General features: G+C 37.3%; 1 protein-coding gene across 1 annotated transcript in view; it reads right to left on the bottom strand.

Moving 5' to 3' along the window:
• Nucleotides 1–25,915, bottom strand: part of THSD4 (thrombospondin type 1 domain containing 4) — a 995,684-nt gene that overhangs the window by 912,803 nt on the left and 56,966 nt on the right. The window lies entirely within an intron of this gene.

Below are 25,915 nucleotides of genomic sequence, written 5' to 3'. Positions count from 1 at the left end.
TTTATTGACTCCCATCACAAAAGTTTAACCTGACAACATAAATATATGGATGTGGATATACATGCACACATACATACATATATGCATATATCCCATTTGCACATAGCTGTTGATATATTGTCTCCTCCCTTATCCTATGAGCTCCCTAAGAGCAGGGATTCTAGTTCTTGGTTTTCTTTGTGTCCCCCAACCACATGCTTGACACATAATAGATTCAATAAATGTTGTTGATTTGACCTTTGCAATTGCCTCACAATTGATCTCCCTGAGTCTAATCTAATTCTCTATCTACCTTCAATCCAGCTTGAAAACCCCTTGTCTTATTATTCTTTCTTAAATCCTGATTGCATCATATGTTAATTTTATGAAGAAACAGGGAGCCTTTGATGATTGTCCAGATCTCTAGAAGCATAATTTTATAAGCCAATATAGCTGAAGCTAGTTTTAATGCCTATTATCTGCCCTATTTCTGTAAAAGCTCAACTCTGAAAGAAGTTTCTTGCTGCCAGGTTTTTTGGTATGACCCCATCTAACATGAATGGGAAATGTTTTACTATCAAAGGCCAATAAACCACTGGGGGTGATGGATGAATTGAAAGTCACATTCAAGTAACAAGCAATTTAATTTTAAAAACCAGGGGAATGAAACTTGTAAAAATATAAAGACTCAGAAATAACAATTTAATAAGTCCAAAATGAAAGATATTCACTGATTTTATATTATAGTCACTCAATTGGGAGTGATTTGTTAGAATATCATAATATTGTTCATTATCAGAATTAACCAAACAGATGGTTTCACCAACTGAGAACAGCCATGTACCAATACCCACAGGATCAAGAAAGAGCTATCAATTTGTCAATCCTTTCCATGTCCAAAGTGGGTGAGGTTTCCTATATTAAGTCAAATTAAGCCACAGAGTACACTTCTGGTGGCATCCTTCCATCACCTTTAATTCTGTCAGTTCCTCAGATATTTACTAGTTGTGTACACCTGAACAAGTCACTTAATCCATATTTGCCTGAGTTCCATATATGCAAAATGTGGACACACTAGAGAAGGAAATGGTAAACCACTCCAGTAACTTTGTCAAGAAACCCCACGGACATAGTCCATGGAGTCACAAAGAGTCAGGCATGACTGAAGTGAAGAGTGGAAGAGGAGGGAGAGGCAGAGACACAAATGATGGTAAGGAAAGAAAAAGAAGGATAAAAAGATATTACATCAGTAATACCTGGAGCACCCTTTCTCCTACATAGGCTTCCAGAAAAAAATAGTTCAAGATACTCAGTGGATCAGTACTCTTATCAAACCATAGTTTATCCACCCCTAGCCCCCCTCACTTCCACACAAATACCCATGTATTCACTTGCAAGAGACAGCCAGAAAGCACATCAGTTCATAGAATAAGTATTTAATTCAACAACATCAAAAAAGTAACAAGAAAAGATTATTCCACGAATACTAAGATTATGTCTCCCACAGGCCATATTATAAATGGGGAAGAATATACATAAAGTGAATATAGATAACAAGGGAGCAGGTGTGATGAACATACTCATAAGGAACATGTGAGGCTAGAGGAACTCATACCTCAAATGATACAGGGCTAACAATGCCCTTTTGTAACACTATGCTCTCTTTTCTACTAGGTCACATTTCCACTGGTTTTATGGTTGATGAATTTCTTTAGGTTACCATCTTTTGGGGTATTTTATAGGTTCTCAATTTCCATGTGATAAAGTGCAATAAAGAGCATAATTACAATTCTTAGCCTATATTCAAGCCTATAAACTACTATGCCTACACAACAAAAGTAGGCAGTTAACAAAAGTACCATTGTCAGTTCTTCTGATTGTCCATGTGTAGTTATGATTCTAAGTCTGTGGACCCAAACAACTATCTGATTTTTCATTAGAAAATTTCTTAGAATAAATATGTGACCCTTCATGGAAATCCTATTGCCCCTAAAACACAATTTATGGACTTTGTCTAAAAAAATAATAATAATCACACAGACACTGTCTAGACTAGAGCTAGAAAATTTTCTGATTCCAAGATCTTCTCCAAATGGAATGTAAAATTTTAAAAGAACACAAGCCAAATAAAAACAATAAAACAATAAAAATCATTACCTAACACCTTCTGCACCATTTTACTGCTTTTATTATGTAGCCATGCCAAAATAAAGGCAGAAGGAAGGAAAGAAGGAAGGAAGGAAGGAAGGAAGGAAGGAAGGAAGGAAGGAAGGAAGGAAGGAAGGAAGGAAGGAAGGAAGGAAGGAAGGAAGGAAGGAAGGAAGGAAGGAAGGAAGGAAGGAAGGAAGGAAGGAAGGAAGGAAGGAAGTCCATTACTTTCTGTTCTTCTGGACAATGCAAAATTAAGAAACAAAAATAACAATTTATTCAAAAATATAAGACTAAAACTATACTTTGGTTTGGAAAATTAAAGAAGAATGGAGAAGAGTAAAAAGAAGGAGAAGAAGAGATACAAATGTCATAGAGAGAGAAAGATGGCATGAAAAAGAAAAAAAAAATGTTATATATACCAGGATCATGGTAGTTCATTTTGTGTTTTTATTCCAATAACAGTAACAAAAACAATAATAACCAAGATTTTTGTGTGACTTTAGGGTTTGCAAAGCACCTTATAAATATCTCATTTTATCTTCACAATTCTGGGAGATAGGTGCTATTATTATCTCAATTTAACAAACGAGGAAACTGAGAAGTTAAGTGATTTGTAAAGTTCATTGAATTAAAATCTTTCTGACTCCAAATCCAGAGCTCTATCCACTGAACTATCTAGTTGGGTGGATATATAGAGACATTTCTGATATAATGTGATATGTGCTCCCCAAAAACATTATACAAAATTATGCAATAAAAACCACAGAGCTTATGGGGGAAATGGGCTTAGGGCAGTGATGGTGAACCTATGGATGTGTGCCAAAGATAGCATGTAGAGCACTCTCTGTGGGCACCCAGCCCCACCCCCACTCCCCAAATTTGTTACTAGAAAGGTAGAGGGACTCAGGCAGGGCTGCTCCCCTTCACCTCTCTACACTCCCTGAGGACATTCCTCACTTCACCTGCCCCTCTGCCCAGAGCCCAGTGGGAGCACTTCCTCCCTCCCCTGTCTGGAGTGGGGGGCAGGGCACAGCATTCTGTCTGGAGGGTAGGGTGGTGATGGAGTCCAGCACTCCATCTCTAAAAGGTTAACCATCATTGGCTTAGGGGCATGATACTCCAAAACTTCATCAGTGATACATTAAAAAAAAAAAAAAAAACCTCTTACTTTCCCTCTTCTAACTGATACTAGGTATTGGTTTTAAGGCAGAAGATCAATAAGGGGCAGGCAAAAGGAATTAAGTGACTTCCCCAGGGTCACAGAGCTATGAAGTATCTGGGATCAGATTTAAACCCAAGTCCTTCCAACTCCAGGCTTGGTTTTCTATTCACTGCATCACACAGTTGCCATAGTAATATACTTTTTTTTCCCTAAAGGATAGAGACTAAAAATGGTAGCAAATTTTATTCATGTTAAATAGTTTAGAAATCACTAGTACTACAATAAATAATGTCAGGATTTGGGGGCTAACACTGGTCTCTGCTCTGGTTCCCATGTGGCCTGGATGTTGACAAAGTCTGGGGGAAGCTGCAATTCTAGGCCTCAGAACAAGAGTCCATGATGGAACAGAGAAAGAGTAAAAGTGATACTGATGAGCTCTCCTACAGCTTCAGAAGATATACACTAAGTATAAAACTTTACTTTAACATAGACCTGAAGTTTGTTTGTGGAAGTGGGCAATGGAAAGGTTTCAGCTTAGGAATTCTCATAAAATGACTAAGTGTTCTGCATTCTCACAGAAGAAATCATACAAAAGAAAACTTGAAATTCAAGTTGTTCAAAATGTTTTCCAATATATCGATCATATTAGAACAAATTCATGTGTTACAACAGAATTGATTGCATTTTCTTCTTTCTTAGTTCCCTTGTTCCATTTCAAACACTCTTTTAGCTGTCCCTCATGTGACATCCTATCTCCCACATCTGTGTCTTCACACAAGTGATCCCCCACATCTGGATTGTACACCTTTGTCACCTTAACAATGGAGAATCAAAGGAAAACTTAGATGCTGCCTCCTACAGGTGGCCTTTCTAGATCCTCAGAATTATATGCATTCTCTTTACCTTGAAATTATTACATTGTATGACCTTGTATTTATTTGCACATACATTTGTGACATCATCACTAGTCTTTCTCTGACTTTGTCTGTCCATTTCTTACTCACTCTCTCTCTCTGTCTTCTCTGTCTCTCTCTCTGTCTCTGTCTCCCGCCACCACCACCCCCAGAACCTTGCTTACACATACTAGATACGTATAAAAGTTTGTTGAGTTGGATCAAATTGTAGGCTGAAGTAGATTTCAAGACAAAGATTTTCCCACAATAAAATGATAAATACTTGAGGTTCTATTTACCTTTTGATCATTTAGTGATGTAAAAATTAAAATTAATATACAATAATTTCAAATTTATATTTTATAAGATTTATCAATAATCACTAGAAGTAAAGGAATAAAAAGGTAAGAGAATAAAAGCATGTGCCCATGGCTAATCTACCTATTCAAACAGCCTGCTCCACCACAATCGCCAACAGGAAGCAAAAAAAGCTAGCCACAGATGACAACCTTATTTATTCTCCTGTCTATGTTGATAGGAAGTCAGTAGCTCCTGGGAAATTACACATTCCCCCCTGAGATCCCTTGGAGAGACTAGTCTCTCCAATGGATCTTGTAAACAAACCAACTTTTAAATTACAATAATTTGGGGATAATAGAAAAAGAGAACAAAATCAATGATAGCCAGGTACACTGACAAAAAGCCAATTAGGGGGCATTCCCTTTTGGTATAAGAGTATACATACACACCATTCATAAGCAAAGGATAAACTATGGGAGTGGAAACACCGAGAAAAAGCAACTGCCTGAATACAGAGGTTGAGGGGACATGACAGAGGATAGACTTTAAATGAACACTCTAATGCAAATACTATCAACAAAGCAATGGGTTCAAATCAAGAAAACATCTAATGCCCAGTGGACTTACGCGTCGGCTATGGGGGGTGGGGGGGAGGAAAAGAAAATGATCTATGTCTTTAACGAATAATGCTTGGAAATGATCAAATAAAATATATTTATTAAAAAAAAAAAAGCAAAACATGCCAATAAAAACAAGAAAGAGAATTCTTCTAAAAAAAAAAAAAAAAGAGTATACATACAATACAAATGTATTCAACGAGACATAGTTGAAATCACAACATCCCAAAGTTCACTCTGAATCTATACAAGCATCTTCATGGTGCCTTCTCCAAACAGTACACTTTCTGGATTCAGAGAGGTAGCATGTTTCTTATCCTGAAATTACTCTCAAAAGAATTTAAACTTTGCATTATAGGATAATTACACATTCCCTCCCTAAGGAGGATAGTGAAAAACACAGGGATCACTCAGGGATGCACGGCTGAGTTATGAGGTATATGAATCAACTGGCAAAAGAAAATCAAAAACATCAAAAAATCCAAATAAAAGAGAAAAAATAACTTCTGGATAAAATATAGAATATCAAAGTGTTATTTGTAAAAATTCTAAGAAAAGGAAAAATATACCTATAAAAGGTCCTTGAATCAGGACCCAATTAAAGTGATTTATGTAATTGTGTACTTACCCAATCAGTAGCCAGGACTACAAAAAGTTTGACACTATGAAAGACAGAAAATGGACTAGATTATGGGAGCCAGGAAGGCAGCCAAAATGAGGTGCTTGATGGAATATGGGGTTCTGGGAAGATCTGCCTCTGACATATGCCCTCTTGTCTTGGCTCAAAATTTTATCAGTCTCACTGGGATTTGTTGGTCTTTTTGATCTGTGTGCTTTTTTGGCACTGTGCAATTTAGTTTTGTGCTTCTTTGGCACTGTACAGTGGCTCTTTTTTGTGTTCCCTTCTCCTGGAATCAGACAATCATTAAGCAAAGCCCCATAACTTTAAATAATCAATGGCATTATTTCTATAGTCTAAAGCTTTTGGGGTATGCATTGAATTAGGGCAAATGTATTTTAAACTTATATTACTGCAAAATCAAAAATGTTAAAGAAAATCTCAGCACCAATGACATGTGCTTCAAATTCAAAAAGGAGAGAAAAAATAAAACTCAAATACTATATTGTGCTTGCAAGGAAAAACAATAATAAAAAATGATGCAATTAGTGACACACAGTCAGCCAAGGAGAGGTAGAATACAGAGGTTTCTCATCCAAAAATGAGATCCATTTTCTTTTTTCATCTGACCATGATCCACAGTGAGTGTGAATGAATTTTTTACAAAGTAACAACTTTATAAAACAGTAGCATAAGAGTTAATGCACATTCAAAGAAATACCAAAATCCCCAAAGTTCACAATAGTTCAGTTAATAATAGCAAACAAACCCACTATTGTATAGGATTCACATGAGTTGCTGTGTGACATTAAAAAAAAAAAACCTTAGAAGCTAATGGATACTTGTCACAAGTTTTTCAGGTGTGGCAAATCTTTCAACCTTGGCTGAAATATTTTTAACAAAGTCCAAAATGTGGCAGAGGAGGCCAGAGAAAACATAAAACTCTGTATTGTTGATGAAAATCTTTTGAGTATAAAAGGTCACCAAGAATGTAGATCATTCTGGTGGAAGGGTAGAGTAACCTGAAGAGTTACAAATGGGAGATACTCCCTCTAAGGAGCCATCCAGGGGTACCCCACCCTAGGAACAACTTCCCAGTTCCTCTGGTATGAGACTGTTATATATGTCTCATCCATTACATTTTTACAAATGTGAAGGGGGGGATAATTGTACTTCACTTTGGCTACTAAATGGACCCTTTACCTCTTGTTACAAATAACTCAGAGTCAGACAAATGATTAGTCAAAGCTAGTAAAAAAAATCTAAAGATCATGTCTGAAGACCCTTTAAAATCAATTTGAGATATTTAGCTCATTAAATTCTCCAAAGGTTGTTAACCAGGTTGATGGAGTACATCCATCATCTATGTGATGGCATAATGGAAGAAAAGGGCTGTATAAGCAACATGTGATCTGGTGACAAGGTTTAGGCAGGTTGACTATGGGCTTGTACAATGATATTTTGTTCAGTACAGTTATAGAGGAAATGTACAGATCAAAATAATATAACAGAATATATCTAATAGCCAAAAGACAGTAGATTAAAATGATTCAGTACAACAGAATAGTATTAATCAGATTAACATATTTGAACTTAAAACAACAAAATTAAATCGTAAAGCAAACAATCAGCAAAATACAATAAGATATAGAGACTTTCATAAAACAATTGAGTCTGAACTTAAAAGTTTCACCTCCAGACTATTTAAAGTTCCTTCCCTATCCATTAGGTTCCTTTTGTCACACCTCTTGGATCTCCCATAGTGAGGGAGAATTCCTTACTGAACATAGTGTGGAGGAAACCCAAATTGGATGTATTTTAGAGACTGGGCAGACACTAATAACAAGGGGTTGTAGGGAAATGAATTTCTCCCCTGAATCTCAGGCAAGATAATGGCAAGGACCAATGCGCCCAGGAATGGTAGGAAGGAAAAATATCCTAAAACTGGGAGCTATTTGAAATAGGCAATGTGCTACTCTTTAACAGAGGGTACAAAGCTTGCAATTTTACTTCTTGTTTGGAAGAGTAACCTTCCTTCCCCTTTCCCTAGAGGTAAAACACAAGAGAGCAGCTTGCTTTCCCCTGCCACCAGGACAAGGAGTTAGGAGGCTAATTATTGCCTAAGGGAAGCACACCTGGGCTTCCAAGGTATGCAGTGAGCAAGCACTCAGCTGTTGGCAATGCACTTTACCAGCTGCCCAGAGAGCTGTTCAAGGACTCTCAGTATACTCAACATAAAACCTTTTCTAGTAATGAAAGTCATAGTGTATTAAAGATGAATAATGATGGCAATGTGGGGCTGCTAGAGGGCACAATGGATATACAGCTGGGCCTGAGGTCTTCCAAACGTATCTTCTTGAGTTCAAATCTCACCTCAGACACTTACTAACTATATAACCCTGGGTAAGTCATTTAATCCTGTTTGCCTCAATTTCTTCATCTGTAAGAATGAGTGGGAGAAAAAAAAATGTCAAACCATTCCAGGATTTTTGCCAAGAAAACTTTAAATTGGCAGGTAGCTGGCACAGCTGATAGAGCACTAGGTCTTGAGGCAGGAAGTCCTGGATTCAAATGTGACCTCAGACAATTCCCAACAGTGTGACCATGGGCAAGTCACTTAACCCCAAATTGCCTACCTCTTCTGCCTTGGAACTGACATTTAATATTAATTCCTAGTCAAAGGTAAAAGTTAAAAAAAGAAAAGAAAAGAAAAAGAAAGCCCCAAAATGACATCCTAAAGAGTCAGAAAAGACAAAAACAATAGAACAATCACAAATAATGACAATGGAAAGGCTTTCAAAAGCCAAAAGGAGATAGGAATAGTTTTCTATTTTTACATAACATATATATGGGCATTTTCCTAGCCGCAAATCAGTGTTTCCTGACCTCAAGAAGTTCACTGTCTAAAAAGAAGCAGTATTATATACATTGTTAGGGGCATTATGATATAACATTATGAGCTGTTTTATGTAACATATAATATTATGAGTTATTTTAAGGGGGGGAAGGATTATCAGGAGATAGAATTCCTTTTAAGTTCCCATAATCAAATGCTGTAGTGATTGATAAGATTAGATGTTTCCCAAATTATTTTACTTTTTTTTTTTAACATGAAGACCTAACTTGCCTTTTCAGGCTTACTAATAGTTCAAATGAGAGGGAAAGAGAAAACAGATTACCAATTGCAGAGAAAGAGAAAGCAACAAAGATAGAGAAAGAAGAGAAAGAATTAGGTACTGAGGTCAGCATTAATCATTTGAGCTATGGATTCTAGAGTAAATTAAATTCAGTTACTAGTTTTATGACTGCCCATTGAAATTCTGATTAGGGATTTAAACTTTTTACTGTTCCTTAGTTTCTTAGTGGCTATTAATCAAACAGACAACCAATCAGCACCTACTGAGCATTCATGTTTCTAGCACTGTGCCTTGCTACAGTAAATAAAGAAATGTGGAATGTCTAAAAGTCTTAGCATAATTTTATGCTTTAATAATTTCAGAAGTGTGTTATTATGAATTAAAATATAACATTTTAAAGTTTAAATTTCTTTTATATTTATTTACTCTTAAGAAATTTGAATTTTAAAATTCTAACATTAATTTTAATAAGATGAATCACCTTGTCATTATGTGCAGCATTAGTGAATTTCTGGATATCACTTTCTTAGACCTGTGCCATCAGCAGAAGAAGTTCTCTTGCTTGGCCACTTGGGTCACTTGATCAATCTTAGGTCACATCAAAAAATATTTTACAAGGGGCATCTAGGTGGCTCAGTGGATAGAGGGTTAGGCCTGGTTTACCACTCTTCTGCCTTGAAATTATTACTTAATATCAATTCTAAGAAAGAAAGTAAAGGTGTTTTGTTTTGGTACATTTTAAAATCTTGTATTCATCAAAGCTTATTCTCTGAAACAGTTTAAGCCTAGAATTCAAGTGTAATCCTTTTTTTTTTGTCATTGATTAGCAGTTGATAGAAGTTTTGTTTTTTTAACCAAGTTTAAAATCAAGTAATATTTAAAACAAAGCAATGGTTTATGCTGAATTTTAACAAGAAATTTATGAATTTTTAATGGTATGTAACTAAATTGTAAGATTTTTTTTAAGTTTGAGGCACTTACATTTTTAAGTTTATTAAAGCTTAAAACTGCCCAAAGCCTTTAGAGACACCATATATATATATATATATATATATATATATATATATATATATATGTAATCACATGAATTATATTTGCCCTGCCTGCCCAAGGAACTCATAATCTATAGTAAAATATAAAACTAATACATAAAACAACTATAGATTAATTAATAACCAGCCTTTGTAGCACTAAATTCAGAGAAGGGATTGACCAGTGCAGTCTACTGCGATCCCAGAAAAAGGAGGTGGAAATTGAACAGAATCTAAAAGAACAAGATGTGAAAGGTAAAGAGAAACAAGAGGCAGCTAGCTGGTACAGTGGATAGAGTGCTGGCCCTGGAGTCAAGAGGGCCTGAGTTCAAATCTAGCCTAAACCTTGTCACTCTTCTGTCTTAGAATTGATACTAAGACAGAAGTTAAGAGGTTTAAAAAGGTGGGAGAGAACCCATTGATTAAGAGATTGCTACAGGTGGTCTCCTTAGACTTAAGAACACAAAGGAAAAAAATAGTAAATGGTCCCTACTCTCAAGGAACTTATATTCTACTACAGGAATATACACAGATAAGCAAATACAAAAGATCTCTAAAGTAATTTTGTGAGTTAGTGAGCATTATCACTGTGAATACTTATGGTCACAGAGGAAGCCTAGAACGGGCAGAAAAGGACTGAGTCTTTGGAGTCACCTAGGATAGGAGTTATAAAGAAGAGGAAAGAAAAAAAGAGACAGAGGAATAGTTGTTGCAAAAAAAGCTGAAAAGCCAAAGGGAAGGGGGAATTTCAAAAATGAAGCTGAATCCTAATAGTCTAGCCACAACATCCTTAAAATCTACAAGATGGGGGATATTAAGTATTTCCTCTGGTGCAAGGGAGGAAAAGGGAAGATTTCAAAATAGCAGTGCTTGCAAAATTTAGCTATGAATTAAAATGCATATTATACTCATCTGGTTACTTTTACTCTTAAAAAAAGATAGTTGCAATGTTTATCATGACTATATTAAAACATGGATTAGACTTTATCTCTCAGAACCTTGGGAAATATTAGGGTCACTGATTTAGAACCAAAGTAGTTGTGTGTAAACTGTGACTAAAGGATGAAAAAGTATATGGCAGGAAACTGGGGGAGGGGTAGTGAGTGTTTTTAAATTATTGGGGGGACTAGATGTTCTTAGCTTAAGGTTTAACTTTTGGTGCATCATAGACTACCAGACTACCATGGCAGTCTGGTAAAGTCTATGAATACCCCAGAATCTATTTTAATAATCAAAGGACATAATATTTTTCAGTTAAAGGTTAATGAAAATAAAAGTATAATTTTTTCTAACCATATTTGCCCCAAAGTTAAGAACCATTGGTTTAAAGCAAATTGTTTTAGATATTACATTATGAAGAAAATTAAAGTCAAGGATGCTACTTTACCTTGAAAATATAGTTTAAGAATTTTCAAATTATTAGATATAACCACCTACAAGTCAACATATCTCAAACTCTCCAAAGAATTCTTGTTCAGTCATTTTTTTTTCAGTCAGAGTCAACTATTTCTAATGCCATTTTGGGTCTTCTTTGAAAAGATACTAGAATGGCTTGCTGTTTCCTTCTCCAGCTCCTTTAACAGATGAGTAACTGAGGCAAACAGGGTTAAGTGACTTGCCTAACACCACACCGCTGTCTGAAGCTAGATTTGAACACAAGAAGATGTTTTCCTGACACCAAGTCCAATGCTCTATTCACACCCTATGTAGCTGCATAAAAGGAACTCTAGAGGTTGGGGGCGGGGGGGGGGGGAGTTGAATGGGGATATGTAAGAAGTGGTTAAGTTTTTCTGTTTCATTATAATTTAACCAAAATAGGTTCCCATTATATTTTGCCTATAAGTGTAAAAACACCCTTTTTACCACAGAATGCCTGTGGCTGAGTGCTATTAAGGCTAAAAATATATGAAGTTACAAAGAAAATACATTGGAGAAGAAAATCTTGAGATCATGGGTTTATATATGGAAGCAACCTTACAGGTCCCATTCATTCCCACTTCCTTATTTACAAAAGAGGAAACTGAGGCCTAAATGAATAAATGACTCGCCCAGGCTACTAAGTAGCCAAGTGAGGACTTGAAACCAGTACCTCTAATTCCAGTATTCTTCTCATTATTCCACCTGCTTAAATGAGGTTTCCTATTATTGGAATAGTCACAGTAGTCTGTCAAGGAGAAATCATTCTCTGGGCTATAAGAGCAATAACTAACTCAAGCATTATTATCCCATGGGCTAGAAGAAATACAGTTATCCCTTCCACATAGTGACTTTCCCCATTGTGGTTTCTACATATCACGGGTTGGCATAAGAAATTAAATGGGAATTTGGGGGAGTTCTGTGGAAGCCACAGACGACACGTTAAGGCCAACAGACAACACGGAAAAAGTTTAGAAGCTCAGAAATGCATACTTAACCCAAAATTTACAATAAGGTACTGTAAACACCCCATAAAAGAGTAAAAATTCAGACAACTTCTCTGTTTCGAAGGGAGGCCAAAAACTTTTACGTGAATTTTTCCAGATCACAGGAGTGCCACGCCTCTAACCCCTACAATGTGGAAAGGATAACTATAAAGGCAAAAATAAGAGTCATTCATATTCATATAGTATTTCAAAGTTCCTTCTTCATGACAGTCCTATGAAGAAGACTACAAATATTTTTATCCCCATTTTACAGATAAGAAAATGGACAGAGAAATACTGAGTAACACAGCCCATAGGTAATGGAGCCAGAACTTGAACTCATCTCCTAATTCCAAGCACAGCTTCCTTTTCATGACAACATGCTACCTCTCATATTGGAAGTTGCTTCCATCATTCTAGTCACTGTGTAAGAAGGCACTGTCCCTTGTGCCTACAGCTGTCTAGGTGGTAGCTTGTGCCCAACTTGAGCATGTCCAAAACACAATAAATCTGGCCACAATCCTCGATCATCCTTATCCATTTCTGAATCAACATTTGGAGAATGAGAATATGTGTGTGTGCGGCTAGCGTGTGTTATTTCACTTTGATAGTTTGCTTTGGCAAACTGCGGTGAATTTGCAACGTTTTGACAGGCTAAACTGCTACCAGGTCTTTGGCAAACAAATCACACACTCCAAGTCCAAGTGGTTGGGGAAGCAGCATTCCTACCAAGACTCTACTATTCACCTTGCATTCAAAACAGACAAACCTTTCATGCATGTAAAGAAACAGATGATTCCCCTGAGGCACAGACAGTATGCCATCTGACCAGCTATTTCCCTGACCTTAAACACTCATTTTTATTTCTTAACATACAAAAAAACTTCTTCAAACTCAGTACAAGATATAGTCTCGAGCTAACTGTCTGCAGGTTGAGATTTCCAGCTTCTGCTTAAACCTTGCCTGAAAATTTCATAGGATGAATAGTAAGATACCCTACTATTTTATGCCTCGGTTTACCTTGAAAGAGTCAAATAATTTAAAGGTATCACATGCTAAAATAAAGTCTGTAGCACACACTCTCTCTCACACACAAAGAGAGCATATTTCCTTTTCTTTTTGGTAAATACAATGTGAGAGAGTTTTTGGAAGGACCTTGATCACTAATAAAATTATTCTGAACTTCTAGAGAGAAAAAAATGAGTCAAAAGCTTAATGTCTGAACAGAAACCCCTACCTACTATGCTCAAGGGGATCAAAGAATTCTGCTCAACATGCATGTTTACAGTATTAAACTCAGCCCTCTGGCCTTTTCTGACAGCAGTTAAGCCCACATGAAACAAAAGAGATTAGTTATCAGATCCCGAGTTAGGACATAATGTATTTCTGCATAGAAGACATTTGTAATAGTCTTATCATAACAATTTCATTTGAAAAGACTTCAGATGTTGCTTTAAGTGGCTTCAACTATATACATATAGGTTTACACAGATATATACATCATGTTCCTTTGTCTATAAGACAAGAAGAAAATGTAACCATTTGTAATTCTAACACGAGGAAAAGCTAACATTGTAATGATTGCAAAGCAACATGGTGCATGAGGAAAATCTCTGGACTTGGAATAAAAGAATGGGGGTTTGAGCTTTGCCTAAACTCACATCTCGTAGCTGTGGGATTCACCATTTGCCTTCAAAGCTTCAATTTCTACCTCTGCCTCAGTTTCTTCTTCTATGAAATAGGGATAATAATAGCACCTACCCTTAAAGTCTTGTAATACAGATCGAATGAAATTATTATATGCAAAGGATTTTGTGAACTTGCACTAGGATGGTAAAGGGTCTTATAGTCATATCATGTGAGAATATGTTGAGGAACTGAGCATATTTCACGTAGAGAAAGATTGGACCTAGGAGAAAGGATGAGAACTACCTTCAAGTATTTGAGGACTGTCATGTATAGGAAGGATTAGCCTTGTTCTAATTGGTGCCAGAGGGTAAAACAAGAAGTAATGATTCAAAGTTGCAAAGAGGCCAATGTAGGCTTAATGTTAGGAAAAATTTTCTAATGATTATAGCCATCCAAAAGTGAAAAGGACTGTCTTCAGAAGGGATGGGTATCCCCCTCCTTGGAATTCTGCAAACAAAGGTGGGATACGCACTTACAGGGTACATTGCAGTAATGAATTCTTTTTCAGGTGGAACTAGATAATTGCTGAGATCCTTTTAAATCTCAAATTCTATGATTATATGAGTGATATGTAACTCTTAATTAATTTTATTATTATTATTAGTGTCTAATCAATCCAGTTTCATTAAGTAGTATAATATAGTAGGGCTCATTCAAAATTAGGTCCTCTCTACCTCTAAATCCAGTTCTCTTTCTACTATAAGACCTATGTCTTATCTAACTTCCCCCACTACCTACTAGTGTTCTGCACATATTAAGGATACATAAAGGATCTATAATTTCTTCATTGTGGGTACTTCTTCAGCTAAGCACACTGCAATCCATCCATATGTAGTAGATAAATTTCAGTGTTACCTCAGGAGCAGAAAGGTAATATAATCTCTATAGTAGGGATCCCCAAACTACAGCCTGCGGGCCACATGTGACCCCCTGGGGCCTCCAATCCTGTGCTCCTGAAGTACTGTATGTGGTGGTGCCACAAAGTGTGACATCACTCATGTACAGTACTGCTTCCGGTGACATCATCCTTTGCGTGTCTCCTTGTTCTCAAAGGCACTGTGCAAAGGATTATGTGGCTGCACAATGGAAGACATCAGCATAGAGAGCGACAATCTGGGGGAGGGGATTCCGCACCTTGTATACTGCTGCCCATTATAGTGGTGGCAGTGATGGGCCTGTGCAAAGTGTGACAGGCCCATCACAGTCAGCACTGCAGCCTCCGCTATCCCAGACAGTGGTATACAGATTTGTTCATAGTTGGGTTTTGTTTTTTTTTTTAATAGTCCAGCCCTCCAACAGTCTGAAGGACAGTGAACTGGGCCCACTGTGTAAAAAGTTTAGGGACCCCTGCTCTATAGTCATATCTTGAATAAGCTGTAAAATTTGCCCATGAACTTACAGCTAGTGTCAGAGGCATGACTTAAATACCAACATTCCTTGAGTCAAAGTTTACCATTCCATCTTCTAGTCATGCTGCCTAAATGTAATATGTGCTTAATAAGTGTCTGTTGAATCCATGGTCCATTCTATTTGCAACTTCTCCAGCAGAGTTCACCCTCTGTTTTGCTACTTTCTCACTTATGTTTAATATCGCCCTGGCCCTCCTCACTCTCTTGCCCATGTCTCCCCGAGTCTCAAAAAACATTCACTTGATCCATCCATTCCCCACTAGCAATCCTCCAATAACTCTCCTTTCTTTTGAGGCCAAAACTCCTTGAGAAGGTTGTTTAACTTCTTTCTTTTCACTGTCTTCTCAGTCCTCTATAATTCCAACCTCTGCAATCTTTGACCCTGTTGATCACCTTTTTGATACTCTCATATCTTTAGGTTTTTGTGCCACTGCTCTCTCTTAGTTCTTCATCTACATACTTGACCACTCCTCAGTCTAAATTTACTAACTTTTCTTTTAGGTTTAGCCCACTAACTGTGGTTGTCTCTCAATGTTCAATCCTGAGCCCTCTTCTCTTTTCACTTGATAATCTCATCAGCTTCCATGGATTGCAGAATATTCTCAGATCTATTTATCCAGTCCTAATCTCTCTCCCAACCTCTAGTCTCACATCTCCAACTGCTATTGGATATCTCAAATTAGATATTCTATAGATATCTTAAATTCAATCTATCCAAAATGGACTTCATGATCTTTGCTCTAAGCTCTTCCTATCTTTCCTATTATCACAGAGGGTATTCTATCCTTCCAGTCACTTAGTTGTCAACTTCAAAATCTAATTTTCATCCTTAAGTCCTAATTCTATCTCACCTCAATATTCCATCTGTTGCCAAATTCCGTCAATTTTATTGTCATAACATCTTTCATAAATGTCCCCCTTCTCTCCCCTGGGATTGCTACCACCGCAATGCAAACTTTCATCAGGTCACTCCTGAACTATTGCAGTTGCCTTCTGACTGGTATCCCCTACTTCAAGTTTCTTCCCATTCCAGTCCATCCTTTTACCCAGTTTTTCAACTGATCCTTCTGAACACAAGACTAATAATATTATCCTCTTCCCATTGCCTTCATTGAACCCCACTGACTCTGTATCACATCCAGGCTCAAATATAAAATCCTGTGGCATTCAAATACCTTTATAACTTCTCCCCCTTTCCTCCTTATCAGCCTTTTCAAACCTTACTCTTTACTTCACCCCACATCAGATACTCTGGCTTATATGCTGTTCTTTGAATAAGCTATTCTATCTGCCAACTCTGGGCATTTTACTCGTAGTAGTCCATAGATGGAATTCTCTTTCTCCTCATCTCTGTCTCATCTGCTTCATCCTCTGTCTCATCTCTGTCTCATCTGTCTCATCCTCATCTCCTGTCTTCCATTATTTCCTTCAAGTCCCATCTAAAATCTCATCTTCTGAAAGAAACCTTTCCTGATCCCCTAAATGCTAGTGCCTTCTTTAATGTTGTTTGTTTCTAATATATCCAATATAAATCTTATTTACACATATCTGTTTGCATATTGACTGTTGTATGCCTATGAAAGTTAGACAGTACACCAGCACCATGCCAGCAAACTGAATCACTTCCATTTGAACTGTCTTAGGAAGATTTCGAAGATCACATAGTAAGATAAGAGTTGAACTGCTAAGCATTCAAACTCTACTGCAGAGAGTAAAAACTCCGATGGACTGGCCATAGGGCCTGAATGACAAATATGTCTGCCTAAAAGATTATTTTGTGGAGAATTCACACAAGGTAGGTGAAGAAGGATTATAAGGATACTCTTAAGATTCCTCTGGTTTAGACTGTAAGATGTGAGAGATACTGGTACAGGGCCATCCAGCATGGAGTGCCTACATCAAGGAGCTTCCTATAAGCAGGAACTGTCTTTTTCCTATCGTTGTATCCTTAGAATTTAGCACAGTATCTGGTACAAAGTATGCACTTAATAAATGTCTGGCTTACATAATTAAATTACCAACTGGATTACATAAATAACTTTTCTGGATAACCATTTCTTTGGCTTTGAAAATATATTGTGATAGGAGGGAGCAGCTAGGTGGCTTACTGGTTTGAGAGCCAGACCTATAGATGGGAGATCCTGAGTTCAAATCTAGCCTCACACACATCTTAGCTGTGTGACCCTGGGCAAGTCACTTAACTCCCACTGCCTAATTCTTACCATTCTTCTGTCCTGAAACCAATACACAGTATTAATTCTAATACATAAAGTAAAGATTTTTTAAAAATGTATTCTGATGGAATTCATTCTAGAATAGATTATGTACTTCCCTTTCTTATTAAGTACTATATACTTACAACCATTTTAATCTTTCCTTGATAACTCAGGTTTGTCATTATGACCATCAATTATTGTATCTTGTTGATAACAACTCCCTGGAGTTCACAGAATTATATTCCTCTAAATTAAATGGCCCTAGACTCCACATGTTATGAATTGTGCCTGGTTTTGATAGTTTGTCTCCTCCTTCAATATTACACCATCTAAAATCAATTTTGGCTCATATCAGAGTGCCTGCCTCTAAAATTCTCCCCACCTAATCCCTTTCTAATCTACCAAGGGTTGGAAAACCAGATAAAATTATTTAAAACACAAATAAATGGGTTCTGAGATAGGGCGTGGAAGATGGTCTGTGAGTAAAGTACATAAGCTTTAATGTTTTATTTGAGAAACAGATTAATTATACAAAGAAAAAAGAATGTGTCAGAAGACACGAATTTTAGTATTGACTCTCTTTCCTCATGAGAAAGCATATGACCTAAGGAGAAAGTTTCTTCTTACTCAATGTCCTCATCTATAAAACACCCTGTCTGTCTCACAGGGTTGTTGTAAGAATCAGATGAGATAAAATATACTGTAGCACATTGAAAAACTGTATAGTACTACATAAATATTCGTTATAACTACTGTTATCCACTTTGCCTGCACAGAAACCTTTTTTTAACTTCCTTCCTAAATATTTTAGCTGTGTTCTGGATGGTAAAGGCCCATGTATGACTGGCTTGTAGATAAAAGAGGCATTACTCCTCTTGAAAAGTATTTTTTGGATTACTATTACATCACCCACTAGAATAAGTGTGTTGTAATAGTTGTCCAGCCCAATGAGGCAGCTTATTGGTGCATATCAGAAGACACTCTGCAAAAAAGTTTGGAATTGAATGAGAGATTCTCTGTCTCAAGAGAAGAGGATTTGATGTAAACAAATCATCAAAGTTCTACTTTAGTATAAAAGATGAATGGAATTGGAAACCAAAGAACCATATCTGAAAACAAGTTGTAACCTAGATGATCACAGAATGATAGGATCATAGAACTAGATCTAGAAGGAGATATGAGCCCATCTAGTACAATATTATTCACTTGATAAAAAGTAGACTGACTCAGGTTGTAACTTGCCTTAGGTCACAAAAGTAGTGAGCATCAAAGACAGAATTTGAACCCCAGTCTTCCTTCAGTCTTCCCAAGGTTCAAAATGTGCTAGGCCATGAAAAACTTTTCTTTTAAATTTAAAACTAAACAAATAAATTTAATATGTCTGGGAGGCAAGTTCTAGACTTGGAGTTTTTCAAATCTTGCCTTAGAGGAAGAATTGTTACCCTGGATAACCTTCAGAAAACTCCCTGGAATTATCTACTAAGTCATAGAGAAGATATTTGTTTTTAGTGGAGGGAGTTTTCATACCTAGAACTCCCTAGAGCCTTCATGTGCTTGTATTTTTATATATTGCTATAACGTTGCTATCACCTTGTAAGTATTGGGTTTGCAAGTCTAATTCTTCAAAGAATATTGATTTCTAGGAAGAATGGGCTCTGCAGTGAAGACATCACTGGATTTGGAATAAGCAGATTTGAGCTGAAATACTCCTTCACATAGCCCTGATCAAATCACTTCATATCTCTGAGCTTTGGTTTCCTCATTTGTAAACAGAGGTAGTTGAGCCTGATGACCCTATAGATAGACTCCACAGCTCTAAATCAATGATCCTTTGCTCCTTTCATGCACTGGTCCTACAATTCCAGTAGGATTTACCACCATGATTGCCACTATGATCCCCACAAAATATAGTTATGTAAGTCAGAGTGCTATAAACAACATTCAAATCCACTCGATTATACTTTTTATAGAAAAATAAAATCACTTCTTAAAAGCTGGAAGACATAGAAAGTATTATTGTTGTCTATTTTAAAAAAAGACTAATGACATCATAAATGAATAATATCTTAACTTACAGCATGAATTTAAGTGAGGCAATTCACAGTCCTTACTCTCTTCCTTCTAAAGTCATCAAAGTCCAGTGGCAAGACAAAAGTCAGGATGGCCTGGGATTCAATGGATGATCTTGGCACCTTCAATTTCTGACCAAGATCTAAATGCCACACAGTGCTTCAGCTATCTTCAAATTGTTCTTGTCTGCCCATTCTACTGGGAGAAATCTCCACATACCCCCAGATTACCAATGAGTTTAAAGCTTTTCATTTGGGAGCAGTTAGGTGGTACAGTGGCTAGAGCACCAAGCCCAGGAGTTAGGAAAACCTGGGCTCAAATTTGACCTTAGACATTTCCTAAACTGTGTGACCCTGGACAAATCCCTTCATTCCAACTGCCTTGCCCTTGCTGGTCTGCTGTCCTAGAATTCTAACTAAGACAGAAGGTAAGGGTCTAAAAACATAATAAAATAAAATAAAACCTGTCAGCTACCCTCAGCCTGGTTTGCCCTGTCTACCAAGAGGGTTTCAGGAGGGTATGGCTGTTGTATTTACAGGTTTTTGGAGCCACAGGTGAGAGTTGGGTGGCAAAGGTAAATATCAAAAAGGAGTAAAGAGCCCTGAAAAGGGCCCAGCAAGCCCTCTCACCAGAGGGGCCAGTCCTCCCGAACTACTAAGAATTAGAAAGAATCCCTTATATCAAGATGACTGCCCATATATGGCCACAGGGTCAAGTCCCTCTGCCATCTTTTCCCTTATCCACTATTTCTCCCACCTCCTAGGTCATTCATTCACTTTTCTTTCCCCAAATGTACCATTAAATACCTTTCTCGTCATCCTTTAATTATTAGCCAGCCCTGCTTAATTTCATCTTGGCCTTCCATCAGACCTAAGTACCTGAACCTTCAACCTCAGTCGTTCCCAGTATTTTATTACAGGCCTTCTGCTAAAAGATGCAACAGAGTATTTTAGTAGCCTTAGACTTTGCTAACAGAAAGCAGTCTGGCTAACTATTCAATTCTTCTCTGTCTACAAGAAGAGAAAAACTGGCTCTCTTTTCCACATGGCTTGGCACAAGCTACAAAGAGATTGGGGCCACACCATGTGTCTTCCCATCAGGAATGTGACTCCCTAGAAATGCTTTTTGTTATTATTGTTGTTGGTTTTTTTTTCCTTTTCCTTTCAGGGGTTTCCTGGCAGCTAGCACCGAAGCCTTAACCTGCCTTTTCTATACGAGTAGGAGGCTCTCGGCTCCACTGGCATATAACCTTCCAATCCTTTTTTGATGACTGCTGAATTTCCATACAATTCATCTCCTCAGAAATTGTTGTAGGTTCCCAAAAGTTATTTTTCTCTGCCACATACCACTAACTGTTTAAAAGGACTAAAATATTTTAAACCATATTTAAACAACATAAAACACAACGTAACTCCTCTTAAGATTATAATGCATTTTAACTGAACATAATCATTTTATTTTTACTTTTTTCCCCCCTTTATTAAGAGGAAATTGGATTGGGAGTCTAGAAGACAAGGGCTCAAATCATACGTCTGACACTTGCTAGTTTTTCAATCTTGGGCAAATTCACTTTATCTCTCTGAGACTTGTTTTCCTCATTCATAAAATGGGTATTAGAAAAGCTGGGTTGCTCAACCAGGCCTATGGACAGGAGGACCTAGGTTCATCACTAGCCTCAGATACTTCCTAGCTGTGTGACCCTGGGCAAGTCACTTAATTACAATTGCCTAGCCTTTGATCTTCTGCTTTGGAGCAGATACTTAGTATCAATTCTAAGAGAGATGGCAATAGTTTTTATTTAATAAATAAATAAAGTATTAACAGAACCTTTAACATCTAGTTCACAAAGTTATCATGGAGAGCAACACTGTAAAGTGATTTTTCAACCTTGAATCAATGCATTGCTAGTTGCTGTTGTTTTTATTATTACTATTATCTCAATATCAAATCACTACAATCTGACTTTGGGCAATGCCTGACTTAAAGTGAAGACCTTGTGCACATCACTCCCTATTCAATAAGCTCCAGTGGCTCCCTATTACTTCTAGCACTAAATGTCAAATCCTGTTTGGCTTTTGAAGCCCTTCACAATCTAGCCCCTTCCTATCTTTTTAATCTTGTTTCACTTCATTTCACTTCCTTCCATACACTCTACAACAGAGTGATGTTGGCTTCCTTGCTGTTCCTGGGACAGCACATTTCATATCCAAACGTCATATCTTTTCATTGTCCATCTCCTGTGCTTAGGATTCTCCTCCTCCTTGTCTCTGCCTCCTGGATTTCCTGGCTTCTTTCATTTCTCAGCCCAAGTCCCACCTTCAGTAAAAGGCCTTTCCCAAGTCCCCTCAGTGCTAACGTTTCCTCTTTGCAATTACCTACAATCTAGCTTATACGTATATTATAAGCATATAATTATTCAAAGTTGTTTCCCCAGTAGAATGTGGGCTCTTTGGGTACAGGGACTGTGTTTCGGCTAGGCACAGTACCTGGGACATAGTGAGTCCTTAATGAATGCTTATTGACTTTACTCCCTTATCCCCAGGACTCCCATGGATATCTTCTTGTAAAGCATGCTCCTCTTTGATCTAATTTATTCCTATTAAAATAACATATACCTTTCCATTCCTTTACCCCAGCCATTAGTTTCAGTGTTATCTGTACAGTCAAATTTACCTGGCATTAGGATCTCTAGGTCACTTTATTACCTAGTGTCTGCATAGACATCTGTGAGTCTGGTTGTTGACCCTCTTGGCCACTGTCTCTTGTAAATTCTTGGACTTCCCTGCTAACATTCTTTATATTCTCCGCCTCCTATTCTCTATGGTATCTGCCTTAGCAGATGCAGCTGAGCAGTTCTCTCCTTCCCCTCCCTTTTCTATTTATGGGAATGATACTTGCATTACCCAAGTCACAGGACTGATGTGGAAAAAGTCCTCACAAAAGAGAAATTTGCTGCAGTCATGTGATTGTTCTAACTGCCCATTAATTTCTCAGAGCCTCAGGCAATTCTTCCATAGATGCATTGCCACTTTTAGAGGTGGAAGGTGTGTGTATATACATGTATGGATTAACTTTTTCCCCTTTCTGTATGTGTGTGTGTGCATTTCTCTGTCTCTGCCTTTCCATGTCTCTGTCTCTCTGTGTGTCTCTGTCTTTCTGTGTCTCTGTCTTTCTGTCTGTTTTCCATATCTCCCTCTCTGTGTCTCTGTCTTTCTGAGTCTCTATCTTTCTCTTTCTCTGTTTCTGTGTCTCTCTGCCTCTGTCTTTCCACATCTCTGTCTCTCTCTGTCTCTCTGAGTATCTCTCTTTCTGTGTCTGTGTCTCTGTCTTTCTTTCTGTGTGTCACAACTCTGAGAAGTAGATATTATTCTTATCCTAATTTTACAGATGAGTAAACAAAGGCTGAAAGTGGTTAAGTGATTTAGTCACCCAGTTACAAACAAGTGTATTGGGATTTGAACTGGGTCATCTTTTTCTTTGTTTGTTTGTTTGTTTTTTAAACCACAGATCTCCTATGTGTTTAGCTTACTTTTCTTCAGATCTCCATAATAAATCCCATCCACAAATGTGTCAGTACCTCCCCACTAACCCTGAATCACAGAAGAAATCATCAGGGAGTCTAACATGTATATTTCTGTGGCTGTGTATGACATTTTCCTGGTTCTACTCATTTCATTGTTCATTATCTCCTTTTGGTCTTTCAAAGTTTTTTTATATGTGTCTGTATGTATATATATACATATATGTGTGTGCATGGTGTGTATGTATATATGTATATATGTACATATATATATATATATATGGTTTTTTTAATCCTTACCTTCTGTCTTAGAATCAATACTACGTGTTGGTTCCAACACAGAAGAGCTAGGCAATGGGGGTTAAGTGACTTGCCCAGGGTCACATAGCTGGGAAGTGTCTGAGGCCAAATTTGAACCTAGGCTCTCCCCTCTCTAGGCCTGGCTCTCAATCCACTGAGCTACCACCAGAGTTTTGTTTTGTTTTTTAAATAAGTATGCTTGTCATTTCTTACTGTGTAGTAGTATTTGTAATAAATAAAAATTAATCTTGGAGACTTTATACTAAATTTATATGTATTTATTGGCAAAGAAAAAGAAAGAGAGAAGTAAGGTTACCAGCCTAACTACTCAAAGTCTCTGGCCAAGTGCTCCTGCTTCATCAGGTCCCAGATTCCCTATGGATCCTGATCTATTTAACAAGCAGATGCACAGGGTCCCAGCTAACCACATGGTCAGACCAAACAAATGAAGGCCAGCCAAAGAGTAGGCTTGAGTGCAGGAAGGGACTAGAGCCAAAGAGCCAGAGTTCCCAGATTCCTGTATGGTCCAGCACTGCCCCCCACTTGCCAGAGATGGCTTACATAGATATGCACCTTGATGACTTGCCAGTGAGAGAGACAGCTTCTTTCATAAGCCAAAAAAGTGGCAGAGAGCCCCAACCTCCTTCATTTGCTGGCTTTTTAAGCTTAGTCTAAACCCTTCCCCCTAAGATTTTCTAACTGTTTAGGGTTTCATTTTCAGTCTCTACACTTCACATCCTTTGACTTCCACCAGTCTGGAATCTTGGTGGTCATGCTGGCAAATTAAGACATATGACTCTGTGATGCCCCATTAGGTGAGTCTTCTGGGATTAGGTGGTTCCCCAAAACATTTAATTCACACATATTCCATCACTATAATATACTATTATTTTTTTAATTGTTCCCCAACTGATGGGTATCCTCTCCATTTCCAATTCTTTGCCACCACAGAAAGAACTGCTATAAATATTTTGGAACATACAGGTTTTTTTTCCTCTTTCCCTGATCTCTTTGGGAAATAGACCAAGCAATGATATTGCTGGGTTCAAGAGTACACACAGTTTTATAATTCTCTGGGTGTTATTCCAAATTGCTCTCACAATAGGTCGTCTTGACTCCAAGCCCATCACTCTATCTACTATTGCCACCTAACATATTATTGCTCCTGCCAGATTATAAAACTAGGAATAATAAAGACCTCTCTGATCTTGTTCCATAGTCTGGAAAATCCACATCTTGCTCTCTGTTGCCTATTTCTTGCTCCTCACACCCCAACCCACACTCCTATAACCCAACAATTAACCTCTGACCAACAAGCTCTTACTCTGGAATAGCATGGCACAAGGGGCTGGTCTCCTTTCACAGATAGGGTACCTGAGTTCTTATAGAAGGTTAATAGATCCCAGTGGCATAAATTTAACTTATAGGACTCCTGTAAAACTTTGTACAGAAGATTCCAGACCACCACTCTCAAAGTGGCCTTTTTTATATAGTTTTCCCAATGCCTTTATGGTAGTTTATAACTACAACCACCTACCAAAAAGAGCAAACACATTTGATATTCAACTCTCTTCTTTACAATCCAAATTTGATATTTAACATAAAACTCTACTTTCCTACCTTTGCATGAAGACCTTAATTATCCAATTAATTAAGAGGTCTAATATACATTTTATAGTTTAAAAAGCACTGGATTCCAAATCAAAAGGCCTAATTTTCTCTCTTCCCAGGAAGTTACACATATAATCTTTCTTTTTTAATTTTTGGAAAATTTTTATATTTTTCTACTTAAATGTAAAAACAGTTTTTAACATTCATTTTTTCAAATTGTGAATTCCAAAATCTTATCTTCCCTCCCTTCCCTTTCCCCTCCTTGAGAAGGTAAGAAATGTATAATCATGCAAAAGATATTTCCATATTAGAAAAGGCCTTAATTTAAGGTAGAATTCGAACAATTAATAACTAGATAACCTCAGGCAAATCATATAGTCCTTTGAGCCTCAATTTTCTCACCTGTTAAACACCAATGATATATGGCTTGCTTCCTCAAAGGGGAATTATAAGGATAACTATAAATGAAAGTAATATTTAAGTGGTAAAATGCCAAAGTCACAAAATTATTATTCTTAGCATTAATATTGTATCTAAAAAAGAATGCACTATTAATGCTTAACATTAGCTGCTATGAGGCATGGCATATTTTCAGAGACAGTGTGTTGTGATGGGAAGAACATTGAACTTAAAAGCATGAGACCTCAGTTGAAACTCCAACGCTAAAAGTACTTGTGTGATTTTGGGCAAGGCATTTAACCTCCCTGAGACTCAATTTCCCCATTTGTAAAACATGAACAATAATGTGCATGCTGTCTCCCTCATAGGATTGCTGAAGGAACATATTGGATAAGTCATAAGAAATTAAG

The sequence above is a fragment of the Monodelphis domestica genome, chromosome 1 (genome assembly GCF_027887165.1).
Source record: "Monodelphis domestica isolate mMonDom1 chromosome 1, mMonDom1.pri, whole genome shotgun sequence".
NCBI classification, from domain to species: Eukaryota; Metazoa; Chordata; class Mammalia; order Didelphimorphia; family Didelphidae; genus Monodelphis; species Monodelphis domestica.
Note: the sequence above shows the minus strand (reverse complement) of the source record. Positions and strands in the feature narration are given on the sequence as shown.